Source organism: Saimiri boliviensis, chromosome 21 (genome assembly GCF_048565385.1).
Source record: "Saimiri boliviensis isolate mSaiBol1 chromosome 21, mSaiBol1.pri, whole genome shotgun sequence".
Lineage (NCBI taxonomy): Eukaryota > Metazoa > Chordata > Mammalia > Primates > Cebidae > Saimiri > Saimiri boliviensis.
The window spans coordinates 10,141,340-10,160,221 of record NC_133469.1 but is presented as its reverse complement, the minus strand read 5'-3'; the positions used below and the strand labels follow the sequence as shown (position 1 = coordinate 10,160,221).

The 18,882-nt window shown below is 49.8% G+C and overlaps 1 protein-coding gene across 1 annotated transcript in view; it reads left to right on the top strand.

Annotated features, from left to right (window-relative positions):
• The first annotated feature begins 9,121 nt into the window (after positions 1–9,121).
• The window catches only part of ZC3H7B (zinc finger CCCH-type containing 7B), a 55,286-nt gene continuing 45,525 nt past the window's right edge, over positions 9,122–18,882 (top strand). Inside the window, exon 1 of the mRNA XM_039463246.2 lies at positions 9,122–9,410. The gene's annotated coding sequence lies outside the window, so the exon portion shown is untranslated. The remainder of the gene's footprint in view (positions 9,411–18,882) is intronic.

Here is an 18,882-nt window from a genome sequence, read left to right as displayed (position 1 = left end):
CTCTCGGGTAGGGTAGTCTCGTTCCGTCGCGCGGGGCGCAGCGGGGCGCGCGCAGCGAACTACCCATCCCATGGTGCAACGCGCGCAGAGGTTCCCCACCGCCCTCCTCTTCACCCTCCCGTGGCGGCTTCTGGCTCTTTCTCGCGGAGACGCAGGGCAGTGTTCCGCAGGGAGCGCCCAAAGACTACAATTCCCAGAATGCATTGCGCCCGTGGCCGTCCGCTTTTCCGGAAAGGTTATGTTTGCGTAACTTTGGTGTCGCAGGTATTGCCGGCTGCTGGGTCTCTTCCGCAAGACGCAGGTATCCATTTCCCGAAAGAAAAGACTCCCTTCCATCCCATGAAACTGAAAGGGCATTCGAAGGCTTCCACATAAATATGCACAAATTACTTGATAATTAAAAAGGAGAAATAGTAACTATCGTAGAGAAGCTCTACAGACACCACTTGAACGGCCACGTTAACATCAACAACAGGACAAGCTGACATTCATCGCACACTTTCTGTGTGATGCACTGACGCCCGGTCTGCAATGCATGACCTTAGTTTAATCACGAGAGACCCAAGCTAAGGGACATTATAACTGGTCTGTACCCTTCCAGAAATGTCTGTATTATGTAAGAAAAAGAAAAACTGAGTAACTGTTGTCGATTACAGGAAACGAAAAAGACAACTGAATGCAGTACATGGTCCTGGATCAGATCCTGGGTGGGGATTGCTGTAAAAGACAGTATTGAGAGAGCAAAATTTGACTGTGTATTAGATAATAGTATTGTATTAGTGTTAAATGTATTAATTTTGATTATAGTACAGGGTTTTGTAAGAGACTGCCCTTATTCTTGGAAAAAAATGCTGAAATAATTAGGGACAAAAAGGACAGGGTTTCTGCAACTTAAATGGTTAAAAGAAATGCACCGGGCCGGGCGCGGTGGCTCAAGCCTGTAATCCCAGCACTTTGGGAGGCCGCGGCGGGTGGATCACGAGGTCAAGAGATCCAGACCATCCTGATCAACAAGGTGAAACCCCGTCTCTACTAAAAATACAACAAATTAGCTGGGCATGGTGGCACATGCCTGTAATCCCAGCTACTCAGGAGGCTGAGGCAGGAGAATTGCCTGAACCCAGGAGGCGGAGGTTGCGGTGAGCCGAGATCGGGCCATTGCACTCCAGCCTGGGTAACAAGGGCGAAACTCCGTCTCAAAAAAAAAAAAAAAAAAAAAGAATCATCACTCTTTCTGGCTGGGTATGGTGGCTCACGCCTGTAATCCCAGCACATTGGGAGGCCAAGGTAGGTGGATAACCTTAGGTCAGAAGTTCAAGACCAGCCTGGCAAAAATGATGAAACCCTGTCTCTACTAAAAATACAAAAAATTAGTCAGGCATCGTGGCAGATGCCTGTCATCCCAGCTACCCAGGAGGCTGGGGCAGGAGAATCGCTTGAACCTGGGCGGGGGCAGAGGTTGCGGTGAGCCGAGATCGCACCACTGCACTCCAGCCTGGGCAACCAGATCGAAACTCTATCTCAAAAAAAAAAAAAAAAAAGAATCATCACGGTTTCCAAGCAACATACTTACCTTCTCTCTTTCTCCTTCTGGCCCTTTTCTCCAGTTTTCTCTTTCAAGTTTTCACTTGAGAACTAGTCTCCTGGCCCAAGAAGTGTAATCATGGTCTCTGACAGATGGATACTATCATCCAAAACTGTCAACTGTTGGCTGAGCACAGTTGCTCAAGCCTGTATTCCCTGCACTTTGGGAGGCCGAGGTGGGCAGACCACGAAGTCAGGAGATTGAGACCATCCTGGCCAACATGGTGAAACCCTGTCTCTATTAAAAATACAAAAAAAATTTAGCTGGGCGTGGTGGCACACACCCATAATCCCCGCTACTCGGGAGGCTGAGGCAGGAGAATCACTAGAACCCTGCAGGCAGAGGTTGCAGTGAGCCAAGACTGCACCACTGCACTGTACCCTGGTGACAGAGTGAGACTCCATCTCAAAAAAAAAAAAAAAAAAAAAAGCTGAACTTGTTCCTTATTTGAACAAGTGAAGCACTGAGGCCCAAGTTACAGTGTGACTTAGGCATAAGACAAGGCTGGGCATGGTGGCTCATGACCAACTGTACTCCAAGCAGTTTGGGAGGCCAAGGTGGGAAGACTGCTAGAGCCTGGGAATTTGAGATCAGCCTGGGCAACATAGTGAGACCCTGTTTCTACTAAAAACAATTAGCTAGGTGTGGCAGTGCATACTTGGAGTCCCAGCCACTGAAAAGGCTGATGCAGGAGGATCCTTGAGCCCAGAAGGTGGAGGTTGCAGTGAGCCATGGTCAGGCCACTGCACTCCAGCCTAAGCGATAGAACAAGACCTTGTCTCAAAAAAAAAAAAAAAAAAAAAAAAAAAAACAAAACGCTGGCACAGGGGCTTATGCCTGTAATCCCAGTACTTTGGGAGGCTGAGGCCGGTGATCACAAGGTCAAGAGATCAAGACCATCTTGGCCAACATGATGAAACCTCGTCTCTGCTAAAAATACAAAAATTAGCTTGGTGTGGTGGTGCACACCTGTAGTCCTGGCTACTCAGGAGGCTGAGGCAGGAGAATCACTTGAACCTGGGAGGCGGAGGTTGCAGTGAACTGAGACTGCACCACTACACTCCAGTCTGGTGACAGAGAGAGACAGAATAGAAGCCAGGTCTCTAGGGTCCCTTTCTATGTTTATTATTATTATTGTTATTATTTATTTATTTGCCCTCTGAAAGGAATAAATTGAACCAAAGTTATTATTTTTTTAAACAGAGTCTCGCTCTTGCCACCCAGGCTGGAGTGCAGATGGCACTATCTCAGCTCACTGCAACCTCCACCTTCTGGGTTCAAGCGATTCTCCTGCCGCAGCCTTCCAAGTAGCTGGGATTACAGGTGCCTGCCACCACACCCAGCTAATTTTTGTATTTTTAGTAGAGACAGGGTTTCACCACGTTGGCCAGGCTAGTCTTGAACTCCTGACCTCAGGTGATCCACCCGCCTCGGCCTCCCAAAGTGCTGAGATTACAGGTGTGAGCCATGTGAGGCCTTTAGGGTTATTTTCAACAAACACACTTCACTTTGTGAGTGCCAGGTGAGTATAAGGAGTAATCAGGAGAAGCTGAAAGTGTTGTGCAGCCTTTTTTCGTTTTTGTTTTTGTAAAGAATGTTTGGAAGACAAAAGCAGGCTGCCTCTGATTAGTCTGGTTTACTTAACTGAGTGTTTTAAATTCCATTCTGGTGCCTGAAAACAAACTTAATTGCCAGTTGTAAATGGAATAAATAACAATATTTATGTTGAATTCCTAACAGACCAAGGTTGCTGACTTGCCATTTAGTCAGATTAAAAACAAATGGCTGAAGTACGCCAGACATGTGAGGAATGTGGAGAGAAAATTCCAACGCTCAACGGCCCCTGGAGAGAGACGGGTCAGCCCACCTGCAGGCCAGGGCAGCCTCCCCCAGGGTCCCCTCCCCTGGTGGGAGTGGGTTGGCTGCATCATCCGTGAAGGACACTTAAACCACATCTTCCTCAGGGCTCAAGCCAAGGGCTTCCCATTAAACTATTTTTTTAGCCGGGCACGGTGGCTCAAGCCTGTAATCCCAGCACTTTGGGAGGCCGAGGTGGTTGGATCACGAGGTCAAGAGATCGAGACCATCCTGGTCAACATGGTGAAACCCCGTCTCTACTAAACAAAAAATTAGCTGGGCATCGTGGTGCATGCCTGTAATCCCAGCTACTCAGGAGGCTGAGGCAGGAGAATTGCCTGAACCCAGGAGGCGGAGGTTGCGGTGAGCCAAGATCGTGCCATCGCACTCCAGCCTGGGTAACAAGAGCGAAACTCCGTCTCAAAAAAAAATAAAAAACTATTTTTTAACCTTGATAAATAACCATCATTAAAATAAATCATTGGTTCCACAAATAGTTATCAAAGATCTGTGTTCCAACAGGCATTGTTCCAGCTCCTGAAAATCCAATGATGAAAGAAACTGAAAAGGGACGGTGTCTATGGAGGAGCTTAAATTCTGCTCTAACTAATGTTTATGGAGGGTTTTCCAGTACCAAATCTTTTTTGGTAGATTACCTTCTCTTTTAATAATGCTTTCTTTTCTTTTTGTTCTTTTTTTTTTTTTTTTTTTTTTTTGAGACGGAGTTTCGCTCTTGTTACCCAGGCTGGAGTGCAATGGTGCGATCTCGGCTCACCGCAACCTCCGCCTCCTGGGTTCAGGCAATTCTCCTGCCTCAGCCTCCTAAGTAGCTGGGATTACAGGCACGTGCCACCATGCCCAGCTAATTTTTTATATTTTTAGTAGAGACGGGGTTTCACCATGTTGACCAGGATGGTCTCGATCTCTCGACCTCGTGATCCACCCGCCTCGGCCTCCCAAAGTGCTGGGATTACAGGCTTGAGCCACCGCGCCCGGCTTTTTTTTTTTTTTAAAGTGGAGTCTCAGTCTGCTGCCCAGGCTGGTGTGCAGTGGTGCCATCTGGGCTCACTGTAACCTCTGCCTCCCGGTTCAAGCGATTCTCATGCCTTAACCTCCTCCCAAGTAGCTGGGATTATAGGCACCTGCCACCACGCCCAGCTAATTTTTGTATTTTAATTTTATTTTTATTTATTTACTTATTTATTTATGCTATGGAGTGTTGCTCTGTCACCCAGGCTAGAGTGCAATGGCGCAATCTCCGCTCACTGCAATCTCCGTCTCCAGGGGTTCTAGCAATTCTCCTGCCTCAGCCTCCAGAGTAGCTGGGATTACAGGCGCCCGCCACCATGCCCGGCTAATTTTTGGTCAACATGGTGAAACCCCGTCTCTACTAAAAATACAAAAAATTAGCTGGGCATGGTGGCGCGTGCCTGTAATCCCAGCTACTCAGGAGGCTGAGGCAGGAGAATTGCCTGAGCCTAGGAGGCGGAGGTTGCGGTGAGCCAAGATTGTGCCATTGCACTCCAGCCTGGGTAACAAGAGTGAAACTCCGTCTCAAAAAAAAAAAAAAAATTAGCTTGGCAGGGTGGCACATTCCTGTAATCCCAGCCATTCAGAAGGCTAAGGCATGAGAATCACTTGACCTGGGAGGCAGAGGTTGCAGTGAGCCAGGACTGCGCCACTGCACTCCAGCCTGGGTGACGGGGCGAGATCTGGTCTCAAAAACAAGGAATAAAAAAGAGGCCAGGTATGGTGGCTCACGCCTGTAATCCCAGCACTTTGGGAGGCCGAGGTGGGCAGATCATGAGGTCAGGAGTTTGAGACCAGCCTGGCCAACATCGTGAAACCCTGTCTCTACTACAAATACAAAAATTAACCAGTCGTGGTTGGTGGTGGGCACCTGTAATCCCAGCTACTCAGGAGGCTGAGGCAGGAGAGTCACTTGAACCTGGGAGGCAGAGGTTGCAGTGAACCAAGATTGCGCCATTGCACTTGAGATTGGGCAACAGAGTAAGACTCCATCTCAAAAAAAAAGAGAGAAATGGGATCTTACTGTGTTGCCAAGGCTGGTCTAGAACTCCTGAGCTCAGGAATCCTCCCACCTCAGGCTTCCGAAGTGCTATGATTATAGCTGTCAGATACCACACAGAGCTGAGGCGTTTTTTTGTTTTTTTGTTTTGTTTTGTTTTGTTTTTTTGTTTGTTTTTTTTGTTTGTTTTTGAGACAGAGTTTCGCTCTTGTTGCCCAGGCTGGAGTGCAATGGCACGGTCTCAGCTCACCGAAGCCTCCTTCTCCTGAGTTCAAGCCATTCTCCTGCCTCAGCATCCTGAGTAGCTGCGATTACAGGCGCATGCCACCATATCTGACTAATTTTGTGTTTTTAGTAAAGACGGGATTTCTCCATGTTGGTCACACTGATCTCAAACTCCCGACCTCAGGTGATCTGCCTGCCTCAGCCTCCCAAAGTGCTGGGATTACAGGAGTGAACCACCATGCCCAGCTGAGGCTGTCTTTTTGTTTGTGGCTGTCAGAGTAGTGAGGAGGGAGAAGGCACCGAAAGAGGGAAGAGTCTGAGAGCTTATGCAGGTGCAGGTGCATTTTGTTCCCTTTTAAAGTCTGCCTTAAAGCAGAGACAGAGGAAAGCGTAGGAGGCCATGTAAACCACACAGACTCTGGAGCCAGAACTGCTACCTTGGGCAAGTCACTTCATTCTGAGCTTCAGTTTCTCATCTGAAAATGGGCATGATGAAACTAATCTTCCAGTATTACTGTGAGAATTAAATAGATAAACACAGATTGTGTGCAGCGGCTCACACCTATAATCCCAGCACTTTAGGAGGCCGAGGCAGAGGATCACTTGAGTCCAGGAGTTCGAGACCAGCCTGGACAACATGTGACCCCCACCATCTCTACAAAAAAATTTTAAAAATTAGTCGGAAGTAGGGGTGCATACCTGTGGTCTCAGCTACTTGGGAGGCTGAGGCAGGAGGATCACGTGAGTCCGGGAGCTGGAGGCTGCAGTGAGCCATGATCACACTACTGTCCTCCAGCCTGTGCAAGAAAGTCAGATCCTATCTCAAAAAAAAAAAAAAGTAAACACAGCTCTAGGTTCTTGTCTCTCCTATAACTTATCATGGTGCATTAAAATATTTAAAAATTGTCTCACTGTTATATCCCCAGTTCCTAAGATTGAGTCTGGCACAAATGTTTGTGGAAGAGATAACATTTGTAAAGATAAAGTCTGCCAGGCTCACAGCTGATCTGAAATAAATTAAGAATATATCACCTGTAGGGCCGGGCACGGTGGCTCAAGCCTGTAATCCCAGCACTTTGGGAGGCCGAGGCGGGTGGATCACAAGGTCGAGAGATCGAGACCATCCCGGTCAACATGGTGAAACCCCGTCTCTACTAAAAATACAAAAAATTAGCTGGGCATGGTGGTGCGTGCCTGTAATCCCAGCTACTCAGGAGGCTGGGGCAGGAGAATTGCTTGAACCCAGGAGGCGGAGGTTGCGGTGAGCCGAGATCGCGCCATTGCACTCCAGCCTGGGTAACAAGAGCGAAACTCCGTCTCAAAAAAAAAAAAAAAAAAAAAAAGAATATATCACCTGTAGCCGGGCACGGTGGCTCAAGCCTGTAATCCCAGCACTTTGGGAGGCCGAGGCAGGTGGATCACAAGGTCAAGAGATCGAGACCATCCTGGTCAACATGGTGAAACCCCGTCTCTACTAAATATATAAAAAATTAGCTGGGCATGGTGGCATGTGCCTGTAATCCCAGCTACTCAGGAGGCTGAGGCAGGAGAATTGCCTGAATCCAGGAGGCGGAGGTTGCGGTGAGCCGAGATCGAGCCATTGCACTCCAGCCTGGGTAACAAGAGCGAAACTCCGTCTCAAAAAAAAAAAAAAAAAAAAAGAATATATCACCTGTAATCCCAGCGCTTTAGGAGGCTGAGGTGGGTGGATCACAAGGTCAAGAGATTCAGACCATCCTGGCCAATATGGTGAAACTCTGTCTCTACTAAAAAAAAAAAAAAAAAATATATATATATAAATTAGCTAGGCATGGTGGCATGTACCTGTAGTCCCAGCTACTCGGGAGGCTGAGGCAGGAGAATTGCTTGAACCTGGGAGGTGGAGGTTGCAGTGAGCCGAGATTGCACCACTGCACTCCAGCCTGACCCCTGGCAACAGAGGCAGACTCTGTCTAAAAATAAATAAATAAATAAATAAATAAATAAATATATATATATATATATACACACACACAAATGTGTGTGTATGTGCATGTGTGTAAAATGAAGAGGATCAAGAAGGAAATCAGAGAACTCTTGAGAGTCCTCCAGGAATCAGTGGGGCAGGTAGTGGTAAATGAACACTCTTTGGATCATGAGGTGTGGATTCAAATGTAGCCTCTTCAGTACTGGGGCAGTGGCATGAAAATGTATAGCTGGTCTGTCTGGTTAATCTCCTCTTACCTAGTAAGTCTTCTAAGCAACCTCAAATCCTTTCTAGAAAGATCGCTGGCAAAGATTCTCTCCTTGACTAAACTGTTTAGGCTCCCCTGAACTTTTCAACTAGGTCTTGACTTTTTAACTTCTGTGTTAATCTTTACATTATCCAGTTTTGTTTTGTTTTTAGGGACAAGGCCTTGCTCTGTAACCCAGGCTGGAGTGCAGATAGCAAGATCATAGCTCACTGCAGCCTCAAACTTCTGGCCTCAAGTGATCCTCCTGCCTCAGCCTCCAGAGTAGCTGTGACTACAGGGGCATGCCACCACACCAGGGAATTCTTTAATTTTTTGTAGAGAAGGGGTCTCACTATGTTGCCCCAGCTGGTCTTGAACTCCTGACCTCAGGTGATCCCACCTGTCTCGGCCTCTCAAAGTGCTGAGATGACAGGCGTGAACCACTGCACCCATCCCTGATTGTCAATATCTAATCAGGTTCCTCATTCTCCACCATTCCCCAGGTGATGTCTGATCACCTTGGTCTGACTTCACACGATTCTTGTCAGGTGTGTTTAAGCCCGAATCCTCCCTTACCTCCATCTACCCTCAATCAGTGGATCCTTGCTCCTTCCCTATAAATTCCCAATTGCCCATGCTGAATTCTGAATTGAGCCCAAATATTCTCCCGCCCTGCCAAACCCACTGCAGTGGTCCCTACACCCATCATGATGCTCCTCCCCCCAATAAAGTGGCCTTATAGTCTTTAACAAATGTCATTTTATATATATATATATATATATATATATATATATATATATTTTTTTATTTTTATTTTTATTTTTATTTTTATTTTTTTTTAACATCCTATGCATAAAACTCCAGCCAAGTGAGGTCCTGATTCGTCTCTGTGTCTCCGGTTCCCATCAGTGATGAGAGCACAACGCAACCAGGGTTTTGGGGAGCCTTCCATGAAAGCACCTGGAAGCCTGGGGGCTTTTGACACAGATGGGGAAGGGCGGAGGCAGTGGGTCTGAGCAGCATCAGCCTAGAAATGCAGAACTGCCAAAAGAACCCCCCCCAAAAGTCAGGACATTTAAAAAAAAATAAAGATGAATTCCAGGCATGAGCGTTCCACAGGGAAGTGGGGCTTCCCCGACTGGCCCACCAACCCCCCTTCTCCCCAGGTGCGCAGCCCGCGCCGCCCATCCCGGGCGCGCCGAGGCGACGGGAGCCGCGCTCTCTAGGACCCGAGGAGGAAGCGCTGCAGGGAGACGGTGCCTCCAGCGGGTGCTGCCGCGAGCGGCCGGCCGAGGGGCTGGAAATGAAAGTAAAGCGCTCCGGAGCCACATGGACGGAGCTGCCGGGGCGGCGGCGCCGGGAGCAGGATGCGGCCGCCCGTAATTAAATAGCATTTACTCTTATTATTACTAATAATAATAATAACGTAATCATACCTCTAGTCATAGCATACCATTTATCGGGCTCGGCGCAGACCCGCGGGAAGCGCAGCCCGGCGGAGGTGAGTGCTTGGCGCGGCCCGAGCCCCGCGGGACAGAGGCCGGGGCCACCGCGTCCGGGGCCGCCCGCGCGCGACAGTTCGGGGACGCCTGGGCCGGACCGGACAGGGGAGGAGGCGCCCAGAGCCTTGTCCAGGCCGAGGCTGCGCGCCGGGCCACCTGGAAAGTGGGATTTTGCAAAAAATAAATAGTCTCTAAAGCCCCATTTCCTCCTTTTTTGGGGTTCCCGGTCCCCGTGCCCTGCCCCAAAGTTTCTAAGTTACCGTGCGGCCGGGAGCACCTGCCCTGGGAAGACTTGGCCGCCCCTGCAGCCCCCAGGAGCTGTGTTGGAATTTTCGTGGGGCCTTTCCGGCGTCCGGAGCTTCTGGGGTCCCCGGATGGTCTGCCGACTCCCGCCCAGGGGGTCTCCGAGACTGGCAGGGGAGTCGCTGGCAGGGCCCCCCTTCCTTTTGTGGTCGCCTTGGCTCCGCAGCACCCGGAGTTGGAGGGGCCGCGGCGAGGGCCGGGGAGCGCGGCCGCCAGACGGGCCAACCCTGTCGGTTGCGGCGGCCACGCGAGCCCGGGGATCCGGGGCCTGCAGCCGGGCCCGCGGGAAGGGGGCGGCAGGAAAGGGGGGCGCGGTCTGGGCCTGCTGGGCAGGGGGGCGTTTCCGGTCGCAGGATCAGTTTCTGGGCTCCGAGGCCTGTGGGAGGCCCGTGGCCGTCCGGGGAATGAGTGCTAGGGGGGCTTCGGGTGTCGACTGTGGCGCCTGAAGGGGGGTGCCTGATGGGGCTGGGGGCCTGGGAGCCGCGGGCCCTGGCCTCATATCCCCATTCTGCCCGCAGCGAGCCTGGGGGCCTCACTCCGGGCTTACTCCCTCCCTCTTTCCCCTCCTTTCTCCTTAAAACTGTGTCTGATTTGGGTGTTTATAAGGCGCCTGGTTGGGGGGGGTCTTTCACAGACAAAGCCGTTTTCCCAGCAAAAGAAATGATCGTGTAAAAACAGCTCCCTCTGATAGAACCTCATGTCTATGTTGCCAACAGAGCATTGATGGGGAAGATTAGGGGGCTAGGGCCCTGCGTGAGGAGTCTGGGGGCTCGAAAAAGGGGGCTGGGCCTGAGTGGGGAGGGAGCTGGTGATCAGCGGTTTTGTTTCTCGGGTTGCTAGCTTTGGCATCGGACTCTGAACCCCAACTTCTTGCCATATTCCTCAGCATCTGCAGTTCAGCCTGATGAAAATAGCAGAATGCAGATCCTTGAATTGTCACACAAATGAGATAATTATAGTACACGGAGCAACCGTGTTGGACACAAAATGCTGGCGGAATCTTTAGTTCTACTACCAATACTCCCCTCCTACACACACATACACCCATCCCCCTCCTTGGGGGTCTTCTTTCCCCACGTTCACCCCCCATAGAAGTTGGACTGCCATAGGAGGTAGAAATGACACCTGGTCGACGCTTGGATGGAGCATATTTGAGAAGTGGAGAGGCTTAAAGTGGGAAGAAGAAACCTGTGTCCAGGAGGGGTGGGATCTGAGGATGGGAGGGAGACTTTGTTGTCTCTGAGCTAGGATAAAGTTTCTGTTCTGTGGATGCTGGGAGTTCTTAGCTGCTGGCTTTTGTATAGGTTACACAGGAATGTGGATTTTGGTAGATTATTGTGAGGCTAAGAAGCTTGGTGGGATGCCCTGATCTCTCGAGTCTTAGGTTGTAGGAAAGCTGAGATGTCGGTTGAGACATGGGTAGAGAATCTGAAAATTATAATCCCTCAATCTGAAAATCATAATCCTTAAAATATCACTTTTTAGTTTACAACAAAAGGGTGGCTGGGCGTGGTGACTCACGCCTGGAATCCCAGCACTTTGGGAGGCTCAGGTGGGCAGATCACCCGAGGTCAGGAGTTTGAGACTAGCCTGGCCAACATGGTGAAACCCCGTGTCTACTAAAAATACAAAAATTAGCTAGGTGTGGTGGTGGGTGCCTATAATCCCAGCTACTTGGAAGGCTGAGGCAGGAGAATCGCTTGAACCTGGGACAAGGAGGTTACAGTGAGCCAAGATGGTGCGATTGCACTCCAGCCTGGCAGACAAGTGCAAGACTGAGCCTTAAAAAAAAAATCCAGCCGGGCGTGGTGGCTCAAGCCTGTAATCCCAGCACTTTGGGAGGCTGAGGCGGGTGGATCATGAGGTCAAGAGATCGAGACCATCCTGGTCAACATGGTGAAACCCCGTCTCTACTAAAAATACAAAAAATTAGCTGGGCATGGTGGTGCGTGCCTGTAATCCCAGCTACTCAGGAGGCTGAGGCAGGAGAATTGCCTGAACCCAGGAGGCGGAGGTTGCGGTGAGCCGAGATCGCGCCATTTCACTCCAGCCTGGGTAACAAGAGCAAAACTCCGTCTCAAAAACAAACAAACAAACAAAAAATCCAAAAAACCGAAAAGGCTTTCACGTATGTTGGCTCATCTGTCCTCCATAGTAATTGTGTCAGATAGACATTTTTCAGATGAGAGACCTTAGGCCGAATTGTGAGTCTTGCTGGAAAGTCAGACGACAGAAGTAGGATTCCCACACAGTTTTCTGGCTGTGAATCGTCACCCTTTCCCAGGGTCCTGGGCTGCCTTAGCAAGTGACTTTTCTTTTTCTTTTTTATTTTGAGACAAGGTCTCACTCTGTCACCCAGGCTGGAGTACATTAGTACAATCGTAGTTCAATCTACTGGACCCAAGCAATCTTCCTGCCCTGGCCTCCCAAAGGGCCTGGGTTACAGGCATGAGCCACCAAGCTTGGCTCAAGTTTCTTTTCTTTCTGCTTTTTCTTCTCCTTCCCACTTTCTCTCTTTCTCTCTTTTATTCGGCGGAATCTTACTGTATTGCCCAGGCTGGAGTTCAGTGGCTCCATCTCAGCTCACTGCAACCTCCACCTCCTGGGTTCAAGCAATTCTGCCTCAGCCTCCTGAGTAGCTGGATTACAGGCATGTGCCACCACACCTGGCTAATTCTTGTATTTTTAGTGGAGACGGGGTTTCACCATGTTGGTCAGGCTAGTCTCGAACTCTGTCCTCATGATCTGCCTGCCTTGGCCTCCCAAAGTGCCAGGATTAGAGGCGTGAGCCACCGTGCTAAGCTCTTTCTTTCTTTGACAGAGTTTCTCTCTGTCACCCAGGCTGAAATGCAGTGGCACGATCTTGGCTCACTGCAGCCTCCCAGGTTCAAGCAATTCTCATGTCTCAGCCTCCTGAATAGCTGGGACTATAAGCACCCACCACTACACCCGGCTAATTTTTGTATTTTTGGTAGAGACAGGATCTTGCCATGTTGCTCAGGCTGGTCTTGAACTCCTGGTCTCAACATATCTGCGCATCTTGGCCTCCCAAAGTGCTGGGGTTACAGGCTTGAGCCACCTCATACCTGTCTGCAACTTACTTTTCAAGTGCCTCTTGTGTGATGCTGTGGGGGAGGTTTGCGATTGAGTTTGTCATTTATTATCTGGCTGGAAAGAGAAAGTTCACTCTAGTGAACCGATGAGAACAGAAGAATTCTGGGGTCAATGCAGTGGGAGTGGAGAGAACAGAGCTCAAGGTTACCTGGAAAAGTTAGAGAAGGCTTCTTCCAGGAAGTAGAATTTGAACTTGAAAAAATGGGGAGGCTTGCTAGAGTGGAGAAGAAGGGAATTTCTGGGTTAGCCACAAGTGCTTCTGTGCTGTGAGGTTGACTTACATTATCTCTAATTGTTATAGTAGCTCCATGAGGGGTGGGCATTGTAATCTCCATTTCACAGATGAAGAAATTGAGGGCCAGGTGTGGTGGCTCATGCCTGTAATCCTAGCACTTTGGGAGACCAAGGTGGGTGGATCACTTGAGGTCAGGAGTTCGAGACCAGCCTGGCCAACATGGCAAAACTCTGTCTCTATTAAAAATATAAAAATTAGCTGGGCATTGTGGCACATGCCTGTAATCCTAGATACAGGGATTTGGGAGGCTGAGGCAGGAGAATCGCTTGAACCCAAGAGGCGAAGATTGCGGTGAGCCAAGTTTGTGCCACTGTACTCCCGCCTGGGCAACAGAGAGAGACTCTGGCTCAAAAAAAAAAAAAAAGAAAGAAAGTCCGGGTGCAGTGGCTCAAGCCTGAATCCCAGCACTTTGGGAGGCCGAGGCGGGTGGATCACAAGGTCAAGAGATGGAGACCATCTTTGTCAACATGGTGAAACGCCGTCTCTACTAAAAATACAAAAAATTAGCTGGGCATGGTGGCGCGTGCTTGTAATCCCAGCTACGCAGGAGGCTGGAGGCAGGAGGATTGCCTGAACCCAGGAGACGGAGGTTGTGGTGAGCCAGTGCACTCCAGCCTGGGTAACAAGAGCGAAACTCCGTCTCAAAAAAAAAGAAAGAAAGAAAGAAAAAGAAATTGAGGAATACAGGATTTGTGTGCCCAGCCCAAGGTCAACCTGAAGGATTTGAATCCAGGCCTCTTGACTCTTAAGTGTGCTCTGCCCTCTGCAGCCACCTTCCTCTCAGATACTTAAGCAAGAACAGGGACCAGTCTGTAATCCCAGCACTTTGGGAGGCCAAGGCAAGCTGATCACTTGAGGTCAGGAGTTCGAGACCAGCCTGGCCAACGTGTTGAAACCCCATCTCCACGAAAAACACGGAAATTAGCCCGGCCTGGTGGCAGGCGCCTGTGATCCCAGCTACTAGGGAGGCTGAGGCAGGAGAATCGCTTGAACCTGCAGGGTGGAGGTTGCAGTGAGTCAAGATTGTGCCACTACACTCTAGCCTGGACGACAGAGTGAAACTCCATCTCAAAAAAAAAAAAAAAAGGAAAAAAACCCCAGAGATCAGATGGTCTGAATTAGCAACTGCAACCAGGGTAGGGGCTCAGGCTGAATGGTCAGCAAGTTCCCCAAGACCAAGGAGTTCTCCTGAACGGGCTGTGTCCCAGAGCCCTGCAGGACTGGCCCAGTGAAAACACTCTCAGTAGGTTTCTAACTGGAGAAGGCAGGATGGCAGTAGAAGGAGGACTGGTCCCTGAGCGTATTCAAACTGGATCTGAGCAGGTTCGGTTCCTCAGTGCCTGCTGAGTGCAAACTCAGCACCCTGGAGGAGCTTGGAGCTTGGGACCATTAATCTGAGCTTCCCAAGGACAGGAACTGGGTCTGATTCACCCTCTATGTCTTCAGCCCCAGAGGCGGTGCCAGGATGACACACTCAGCCATTGTGTTGTCAAATTGAATTATGCCCCAGTGTAGAGGAGGAAGGTTTATTTTGCCCAAGAATGGAAGGTCTTCCTAGAAGTGCCATTTGAACATCTGAAAGATAGGTTGAAAAGCCAGAGAAAAGGTGTTCTAAGCAGAGGCATTGACATGGACAAAGCCGGGGACGGTACAGCCACAGTCTAGTGGGCGGAGATGACTTTGGGTTCAAGTCAGGCTCTGCCGTCGTGATCTCTTCAATTCTCTGGGCCTAATTTCCCCTTCGGAAAAGGAGCCCTGAGAGATTTGATGATATTTAATGATAACCCATGTCTGGGGGTCAGGATAAGAAACTCATGAAAGGAGCTAGAGGTATTTTAAAATTTTTATTAATTTAGCAATCACCAGTCCAGCAATTCTTTTTTTTAATTTTTTTGAGACGGAGTGTCGCTCTTGTTACCCAGGCTGGAGTGTAATGGAGAGATCTCGGCTCACTGCAACCTCCGCCTCCTGGGTTCAGGCAATTCTCCTGTCTCAGCCTCCTGAGTAGCTGGGATTACAGGCACGCGCCACCATGCCCAGCTAATTTTTTGTATTTTTAGTAGAGACGGGGTTTCACCATGTTGACCAGGATGGTCTCGATCTCTCGACCTTGTGATCCACCTGCCTCGGCCTCCCAAAGTGCTGGGATTACAGGCTTGAGCCACCGCGCCCGGCCTCCCAGTCCAGCAATTCTTTAGGCCCTGTTGCAAGTGGTTTTTCCTAAGTTAGCTTCTTTCTTTCTTTCTTTTTTTTTTTTTGAGATGGAGTTACACTCTTATCACTCAGACTGGAGTGCAGTGGTCTGACCTCGACTCACTGCACCCTCCACCTCCTAGGTTCAAGTGATTCTCCTATCTCCGCCTCACGAGTAGCTGGGATTACAGGTGTGCGCCACCACGCCCAGCGAATTTTTGTATTTTTGGTAGAGACAGGGTTTCACCATGTTGGCCAGGCTGGTCTTGAACTCCAGACCCACCCACCTCAGCCTCCCACAGTGCCAGGATTGCAGGCATGAGCCACTGCACCCAGCCTTTGTTTAATTCTTATAACAGCCCTAGAGGGAGGCACTATAAATATCCCCATTTTACAGGTGAAGAAACTGGCATAGAGAGGTTCAGTGAAGCACAGAAGGGGCAAAGCTGCAGAGCCAACCCAGGATGTCTGGCTCTGGAGTTGGCCTGGTGTGGGCCTGGGAAGGGGCCTCTGGGGAGACCTGAGGTTGTTCAGATAGGGGGAATGCGGGTGGAGGGGGTGCTGGGTGGAGGTGCTACAGTCAGAAGCTGGAGGCTCAGCCTGGGCTGATGAAGTGAGTACTGTGTCAGCTCCCAGGAGCCTCCACAGAAGCCAGCTCCTTTCGTCACATTTCATGGCCCCTGGAAAACAAGCTTTTCCTTTCTGTTTCCTTTCTCTGTCAGCACTAGCTACAGACTCCTTCCCACCGAATTCATTCCCCCCAGGGAGACTGTTTCTTTGCAGGCCTCTTGGTTGTATTGGTGCCATCTCCCCACCAGGCTATAGAGGCCCAGAGGGAGGAACATTCCTGCATTCAGAACCATGTCCCTTGAGAAACATCTGGTAACTTCAGTTCTGCAGCATCAGAGTGTCTCAGCATCAGAGGATAAGACAAGAGCTTGGTGGTGATCGTGGTGATACCATAGCAGCCCCCATGTTAGTTAACACCACTATATACCAGCATCGTGCTTGGCATTTCCTACGCCTTCTCTCATGAATCCACTTAACAGCTCTTTGAGGCAGGAGCAATCATTAGCAGCCCCATCTTGTAGTTGAGGAGCCTGAGGCTCAGAGAGACTAAGTAACGCTGCTGAGATTACACAGCTGACACAGAGAAGGGAATCCGATGAAGCCATTTGACGTCTCAGGTCTTAGCTGCCATGCAGGAGACAGCCTTCAAGTTACTTCCAGTGTCCTCGAAGCTGTTTTCTTTTTCTTTTCTTTTCTTTCTTTTTTTTGAGATGGAGTTTCGCTCTTGTTACCCAGACTGGAGTGCAATGGTGCGATCTCGGCTCACCGCAACCTCCGCCTCCTGGGTTCAAGCAATTCTCCTGCCTCAGCCTCGCGAGTAGCTGGGACTACAGGTGTGCAACCACCACGCCTGGCTAATTTTTGTATTTTTAGTAGAGACGGGGTTTCACCTTGTTATCCAAGATGGTCTCGATCTCTTGACCTCGAGATCCACCCGCCTCGGCCTCCCAAAGTGCTGGGATTATAGGCGTGAGCCACCGCGCCCGGCATTCTTTTTTTTTTATAGACAGAGTTTCGCTTTTGTTGCCCAGGCTGGAGTGCAGTGGTGCAATCTCGGCTCACTGCAACCTGCACCTCCCAGGTTCAAGCGATTCTCCTGCCTCACCCTCCCGAGTAGCTGGGACTATAGGCGCATGCCACCATGCCCAGCTAATTTTTGTATTTTAGTAGAGACAGGGTTTTTCCTTATTGGTCAGGCTAGTCTCAAACTCCTGACCTCAGGTGATCTGCCTGCCTCATCCTCCCAAAGTGCTGGGATTACAGGCTTGAGCCACCGCGCCCGGCTCAGTCTGGAAATTCTAACTATCACTAACATTTGTGTACTGTTGTGTCTAAAGTCTCTCATTAATTGTCGTGACCATCTTTCGAGGTAAAGTAAGAGGTGTCCCTATTTTTCAGAAGAAAAAGACTGAGGCATCACCCACCTGCTGGCCCTTCCTACCCAGTCCACACTGTGACTTGGGAAGGAAACAGGGTACTGGATTCTCTGAGACCAAGAACTATGTCTTCCGGTTGGTTTGTGTTTCTGAAGTGCCAGAGTCGCCCGATGATCATTCCTTGAGCACTTCCTGTGAGCACTGTGGGGAAGGTGGGGGCTCTGGCCCTACTGGGGTTTTCAGAGGTCGCCCTGATTCAGCTATGCTCTTGTTCCCTCTGAACTTCCCTCTTAAATGCTGTCTGCCTCCACAGGTTGGGCCGAGGAACGCAGGGCAGGGAGCCCAAAGTCCCGAGTTTCATTCCCAACTCCTGCACATGCTGGCTGCGTGATGGGGGCACGATCTTTTTGTCATTCTTGGCTTCTATCTTCTTTTCTGTGAAGTGGCCCTACTGATCCAATTGAATCTGCGTCAGGGGTTGTAGTTATCGTGATAATTTAATAGCCTTCAGAATATTCCTGAATCTTCTTCACTGTCTGCCTTGATCCAGGCTTGGACCACTGCAGTAGCCTCCTAACCAATCTCCCAGCATCCTCTTTTGTCATCCATCCTCCCTGCAGTAACCAAAGGGATCTTCTTGCAAAATAAATAAGCTCCTGTCATCCAGGCATGGTGGCTCACACCTATAACCCCAGCGCTTTGGGAGACCGAGGTGGGCGGATCACAAGGTCAGGAGTTCCAGACCATCCTGGCCAACATGGTAAAACCCTGTCTCCACTAAAAATAGAAAAATTAGCTGGGCATTGTGGTAGGTGCCTACTGTAATCCAGCTACTTAGGGGGGTGGTATGGCAGGAGAATCATTTGAAACCGGAAGGTGGAGGTTGCAGTAAGCCGAGATTGTGCCACTGCACTTCAGCCTGAACAATAAGAGTAAAACTCCGTCTCAAAAAATAAATAAATAAATAAAATAAATAAATAAATAAGCTCCTGTCACTCCAGTGCTGAAAACTCTCCCACAGATTCCTGACTCACGCAAAACACAGCCCTGGTTCCTGGCATGGCCTATGAGTGGCTCTGGGACCAGCCTCACCTGCCCCTTGCACTTTGCCTCCCACGTGGCTTGCCCTTGCTCAGGTGCTGCAGCCATGCTGGCTTTCTGAGTTTTCCTGGAACATTAACACATTGTTCTCACCTCAGGGCCATTGCCTGTACCCTGCTCCCTCCTAGGTAGGTGCCCTCTTACCCCACCTCCCATCTTCCATGGCTGGCTCTTTGTCTGTCTTAAATGCCAGCTTCCTCTTAAGGGTCTTCCCTAAACTCCCAGTCTGCTTTCTTTTTTTTTTTTCTTTTTTTGAGATAAAGTCTCACTCTGTCTCCCAGACTAGAGTGCAGTAGTGTGATCTCAGCTCACTATAACCTTGACCTCCTGCATTCAAGTGATTCTCCTGCCTTAGCCTCCTGAGTAGCTAGGATTATAGGTGCCCACCACCATGCCCGGCCTGATTTTTGTATTTTTTAGTAGAGATGGGGTTTCATCATGTTGGCCAGGCTGGTCTTGAACTCTCGGCCTCAAGTGATCTGCCCACCTTGGCCTCCCAAGGTGCTGGGATTACAGGGG